The sequence below is a fragment of the Diuraphis noxia genome, unplaced genomic scaffold (genome assembly GCF_037042655.1).
Source record: "Diuraphis noxia isolate RWA-SAM2 unplaced genomic scaffold, SU_Dnox_SAM2 contig0002, whole genome shotgun sequence".
Classification (NCBI taxonomy): domain Eukaryota; kingdom Metazoa; phylum Arthropoda; class Insecta; order Hemiptera; family Aphididae; genus Diuraphis; species Diuraphis noxia.
The window spans coordinates 15,677,698-15,684,332 of record NW_028301712.1 but is presented as its reverse complement, the minus strand read 5'-3'; the positions used below and the strand labels follow the sequence as shown (position 1 = coordinate 15,684,332).

Here is a 6,635-nt window from a genome sequence, read left to right as displayed (position 1 = left end):
GGGAGTTTTTACGAGAACTTACTTGTTTGTTGTATTGTAAATTCGTATGCAAACGGTAAGTGGTCTACCACCCTTTGGCATGGTACTTCTATTTTTATTGGTTTTTCCATTGTAAGACCAAACGAAAAAAATTTCAGAAATAATAATACAAATATCCAATGTTAGAAAAGAAAATTTTCTATGAGTTCCAACTATATTTGTTTAGTAAAAACAAAGAACATATCTATAAGACTATATTATTATAAAATTTTCAGATGTTTTAAATTAGTATTCAGATGAGATTTACATCAAATACGATTTTGGTATATTTCTACTTTACCGGGCACCCTAAATTTAAGATTTTTTTTTTTTGATTATATGTATTTTTTAACGGTGAAAACGATGGTTCAAACGAAAATTGGCGCAGATCATTAGTTTGGAAGTTATAGCCCATTTAAGTTTGATAACTTTGGTTAAATAGTCTACATTTAACTTCGAAATTTACAAATGCCGTGGTGCAATGGCTAACGCGGCACCACCGAGAACATCGCGGTCACAGGTTCAATGCTCCCTCTTTCAAACCAAAATTTTTGCATTTTTTTTTTCATTTTTTTCGACGATAGTGAATTATATTATATTATAATTGCTACGTATTATGTGTAATGTGGTTTTTTATTGTCTAAAGATTTAAAATCCATAATTAATTTAAAAAAAGTATATCCCGGAGCGTTATCATCGTCACTGTCGTCACTGTCGATGTTGCCGTCGTTATTGCCGTCGTTGCTGCCGTCGTTGTTGTCATCGTTCTCGCTGTCGTCATATTCATTGATGTTAATGTATAAAATCCCTGCTTGTTTAAAAAATTCATTTGTGGCATCTAATTTAAAGGTCCGACATTTTTTTTGGAACATGTGTTTGGCTAGGTAACCTGCGTAAAACTCTTTCTTTCTACAGTATTGAGAAATAGAAGCTTTAGCGTGTCTCCATGAGCTTTCTATAGCATTGGAATGAACTCCTGTATCAGGGATCCTTGAAATGAAGGCTGTGATTCACCGTTAGATGAACATAGCCTTGGTTGTTCAAAGTGTTGTAAGCCTAAAATTAGGTGATTAGAAGTTTATCTGTATTTACAAGTTTACTATTATAGAAATACCTTCCAACAGTCCGATATAATTGTAGTTCCAGGCTTTACCCAATCTTTAATTATTTTTAATAACGTGTCGGCGGTACGATTTTCAACGGGAATCATAAAACAATTTCCTGTTTCTCTTTCATAGCCCCCAAACACCCATTGTCCCTCGACACGGTGGCCTCGATGGTGCTTACGTCTACCAAATTTTGACTCGTCAATTTCAACGGTATGTCCATGACCACCAATCATTACTTTCCTAACAATCATATAATCGTAAACGACTTCGCGACAAAATGATGCCCAGTCCACGATTGTTTGATTCGCCAGCCGCAATTGTAGTTGGAGTACTGGGAATGAACAACTCATCACCCATATAAATTTACGAAGCCACAAATATCTAACAACGACAGGCGTGACTTTCCAAAAAACGTGTTTTTTCTCAACGACATGCTATAAATTGTATTATAATTATTTTGTATTTATTTTAATTTAGTTTAGTTTTAACAGTAGTAATTATAATTTAGTAGTTTAATTTAGTTTTAATATTTACCTATAGTTACAACTTTTATTTTTTTTATTTTGTTTTTCCCTGCATTTCCACTTATATTTGTCGAGGGATGCTTCATCGCGTGTTAATTTCATTCTGTGACCTCTTACGCATTTCGGTTCAGTGTGTAATGCACCGACACGTTGTAGCATTTCTATTAATCCTAATCCGTCATTGCGTATAGACAATTCTTTTAAGTCGTATAAATTTAAGTATGGGATACTCATTATGACTAATAATAATTAATGCAGTACTACAGTAAAATATTAAATTTATACAATTTATAAAGAAATGCTATCAATGGTACACAGTAAGTACGACACTGTTCAGTCTTTAACCATCATTTAAACATCATTTAACTTTTGTAATCTTATCTAAGTTGTTTTTGCTCAAAATATATTACTATCAATCTTAATAGATGTCGTTAAGATAAAATTAATACACGATATTTTCCATTTCAAACACGTTGTGTTGGAAGTAAACGTACCTACTTAAAAACAATATTGTTGAAATTTGAAGTTTACCTTAGGTGGTTTTATACAGCAAATCGAGGGATATTTTTGATTTAAATGTCCGAGCGAACGAGTCACCAAGCTTGGACTTCCGGTTCATGCGAAATGCATTTTTTTTTTTTTTGGTATTTTTGAATTTTAGCACGCAAGCGATTTTTTTTTGAAAAATTGAAACATGTATTTCAACGAGAAATTTTATTCTTCCAAACGAATGTCTACTATATACATTAAAGTTTAATGTCATGCGGAGGTAGCCACTGTATAATAATACTTAAATGTTACTTTAACAATCGGTTGAATCTGGTGACTGGTTAGGTTAAGTTAAGGGATAAGGGCTGTTAAGTTAGGTTACCCGTCTGCCCGAAGGGCATGGATGCCCTCCCCCCGCGACCCCCTCCCCGGTTAGGTTAGCTATTTTAGCCCCGGGGGGTTTGGGGGCCGAGCCCCCATCTAACGAGAGGTCCGGAGGACCTCGAGTTTGGCGACCGGAGCCGGCAGGCGAAGGGAGCCACTATACTTGATTATTTTGTTATTTAACTGTTAGCTCCGTTTTAAAAAAAGAAAATATGTTAATAATAAATATCATTAAAATTGTAAGATCTTAGTTTTTTTAAAAAAAAAAGTGCAAAAAAAATTTTGGGTGGAACGGGTAGGTTAGGTTAGGGTATCGATCTCTCGGTACCATGCTAATAAGAATGCGATGTTACCATTGCGCCATCAACGAACACTATTAGACATATGGCATTTTAGGTATTTAAGGGCTATCATATTATGTTAAAACTTCAATTAGTTATAACTACGAAACTAACTTCGTGCGCCAAATTCTGATTACACTAACGTTTTTTTCAGCCAAAAAATGACTAAGTCCACCAAAAAAATTGCAAAAAAAAAGGGTGCCCGGTAAAGTAGAAATGTTCCATAAAAGGGAATTTCAACTGTGCAACGTTGTTTTTATTTTTTTGATATTAGAACTGAAAAAAAAGTTATTCGATTTTGAAAAACGCAAAAATAATGAATTTTGAAACAATAAGAACTTTTTTTCTATTTGTGATATCGAAAAATTGAAAACAACGTTGCACAGTAAATGTTCTCCTTATTATGTGGTGAAAATTTTGTTTCTTAGTTATAACTGTAGCCTTCTCGGTTCTTTCCCGCGCGAAACAGTTTTTGCAATGTTACGCACTTGTAAGACGGAGACAACACATGCGGGTGTAGCGTCCTCTTAAGTGGTTGCGGGCTGCGGGCGCTGCGACAGAGTTTTAAAGTATAAATAACTATTAGGTACGTCACGCGCATTGTAGTGGAGAGGGACGCCGATGTGTACCGTGTATGACGACAGCCACTCGCGCCAGCACGCCCTCTGGTAGAGTTATCAATAGTCTTTATAGACGTTAGACTTGAGCTGTTCACGGTAGTGACTAGTCACTAGTGATACTCACGGTACACATAAGTAAGTTAATATCTGAGGTCTCTGAAATTTTAAATGTTTGTTAAACGCCACTTAATAGTTAACTGCATGTTGTCTGTTACTGTTTTTAGTTCATACAATGTATTATATCATGGTTCTCAAAACTGAAATACATGATGTACCACCTACTAGGAATTAGGAAGTCCAGCCAATGAATTGACAATTTTTCAGATGATGATTTTCTTAAAGGCAATTCTACAGACAAAGTATACATTTTAAGAATTCTAATTCAAGTTATAAAAACATTAATATTAGAGTGAATTCTAAAATTAAAAGCTAAAAATGTTATTGTGGGAACCTTAGATAATTTTATCGATATTTCAATTTAAAAATGAGTTATTTGTATGGTCATATTATTATATTGTCTGATATTTTATGTGATACAGTTTTATTATGGTATATCTAAATGTGTGCGTTGATTGATACTTGTGTCCAAAGTGCTCAGCCCGTTTAGTCATGATAAATATATAAATAAATAACAATGTAAAATATATGTTACAAATTTTAAATACCCATAACTTCATTTAAAAATAAAATATAAATAAATATTTACTTGTAAAACATTTTTTCTTTCAATTTTGATTCTATGTTAATTCTAATATTAAAGCTAACATTACAAAATTGGATCTGCTGTGCGCAAATTTGGTTGTTATGTTTATCTTAGGTCTGAGAGAAAATATATGGTGCATTGAAATATTTTTAACAAACTTTTAATTTGTAGGTGTTAAAATTTTGTTGAACCAGTATCCAGTTTTAATAGTACAGACAGCTTGAACATATTAATTAAATTGTAAAGAAACACTTAACAAGTATTAAAAATTCAATATTCCGACAATAGAACATTCGGAGTTTGCACTCTCGTTAGCGGTTGTTAACTACTAGCCAATCACAGCAGTCCTATCATCAGAGGCTGCACAGTTTTTCCAAACTTATTTGGAATATAGTAAGTATAGTAATATAATTACTTATGACCAAAATAGCCTATGAAATAGAAAAATAATACAAGTTCACACTGTACCTAATATATTATGCATACAACTACACATATATTAACTATAGTTAAATATGTCAGTATGCCATATTGGCAATATACTGTTTGTCCTCCAAGGTGTTATCAAAATAAATCAATAACACATAATTTGTGGTAGTTGAGTTACACAATATGATCTATATGGTTACACTTAAAATATATTTACAAGAATTACAATTAAATACATTTGTTTCTTTGTTGTAAATAGCAAAGGAGGGGTTCCAAGTTCCAGATAGACCAAGATATCAATGTATAACATTAAGTTTTCTTCAGTTCATTTGTATATTTCATCTTTGTCAATTTCAGATGGATGATATACTGAGTGATATGACTGGATAACCATTTGATCATTTTTGAAATTAATTATGATTGTGAGAAATGAAGTATAGACATTAAATTATTGTTAAGATTGTATGAAACAAATTTGTTTATTAACATGTTATAAATTAAAATTAGATTAAGTTGTGCATTTGTTTAATATTGTAATAAATTAGTAACAATTATAAAATATATTGGTTTAAATTTATAAAAAATAAAAAATAATTTATTTTTATTTAGAATTAAGCTCACCAGAAACTTAGGTCTTAAGTATTGAAAGTATTATAAGATATTTTAAATGTCTAACTACATAAATCCGACTCTTTAGTATAATGTGCAAACATTTCTATTTGCTGTCTAATAATTTGTCTTAAATATAACTAATGAGATTTTATATTTAATTTATAATTAATACAACTAATAACTTATCTACCGATAGGTACTACCTTGAATATTCAAATTAAAAATGTTCTTGAGAACTTTGCATGTCAATAGAGATTTGGTTACCAGCTTATTTGTTTTACATTATTAAACATACCATAAATTATTATATTTGTATAAAGGTGTATAAATTATATTTATATGTTTATATAATAGTTTAATGGAATTAATTATGAATGTTATGATGTTAGAAATGTAAAATTTTTTAGTTGTATGCAAGAGACTTATACAGTATTACAATTCACACAACGAACATCTTAATATGTTATTGTAATACACAGTACTTTAAAAAAATATAAAAATCACTTGTGTTTAAAAATTATTTCTAAATATATTTATAACACAAAGATATATTATAGGTACTTAGGTACATATTACAAGTATCTTTATAGGTATGTATAATGATTTATTTACATTATTTCTTCAAGAAATGTATTTTTGTATGGTCCTTTATTTAAGTTTGATAATTTAACCTGTGCATAGGCGTGCACAGACATAATAGCTTGCAGGTGGTCCATTCCTATTTTACAATTAATCACTATATTCGCTACTATTTTTGCCACCATCCAAAATGTTTTTCTATCCACAATAATAGAAATGCTTGGCATGGTCTATAAATGCAGATGTACCTAGCAAGCCTATAGATACCTTTTATTATAATATGTCCATGCCTATTGCCTATGATAATTGATAACTATTAAGAAAACAAATTTTAGATTTAATTTTTGATTGATTTATTACAAAAGATATACTAAGAGTAACATACTTGAATAAAAAAATAGTTTTCAAGATTCAGCAGGTGGTGTATTTGCATACCCTGCACCACCCATGCGCACGCATATAGAGCATAAGAGATTAATAAATGAATAATAAATTAACAATCTTATATTATGCTTACCTGTTTAAAGCCATTTAACATATAAATCCAATACAAAATACATAAATATAAAGTTTAATTCTATTACTTTTTTCCTTGCTATGTTAATAAACATAATCTAAATACCATTGTAATGTATGATTAAGAAGTTATAAATAAAACTATTTGATGCCATTATATTAAACTCTTATGAAACTACTATGTGGATATTAATAAATCATTGTCGATTTATAATTAACCAATTTATGAATAATATAATATTAAACAAAATAAAAATTTAAATATTATTCTATTTGGCGGCCAGCAATACTATAATTTGTTATTTATTCCA

The 6,635-nt window shown here is 30.4% G+C and overlaps 1 long non-coding RNA gene across 1 annotated transcript; it reads left to right on the top strand.

Moving 5' to 3' along the window:
* Positions 1 to 3,648: 3,648 nt before the first annotated feature.
* LOC149058157 (uncharacterized) lies at positions 3,649 to 5,178 on the top strand. Its single transcript, XR_016190303.1, has 3 exons — positions 3,649 to 3,844; positions 4,360 to 4,581; positions 4,877 to 5,178. It is a non-coding gene; the product is annotated as an uncharacterized LOC149058157 (long non-coding RNA).
* The last annotated feature ends 1,457 nt before the right edge of the window (positions 5,179 to 6,635 follow it).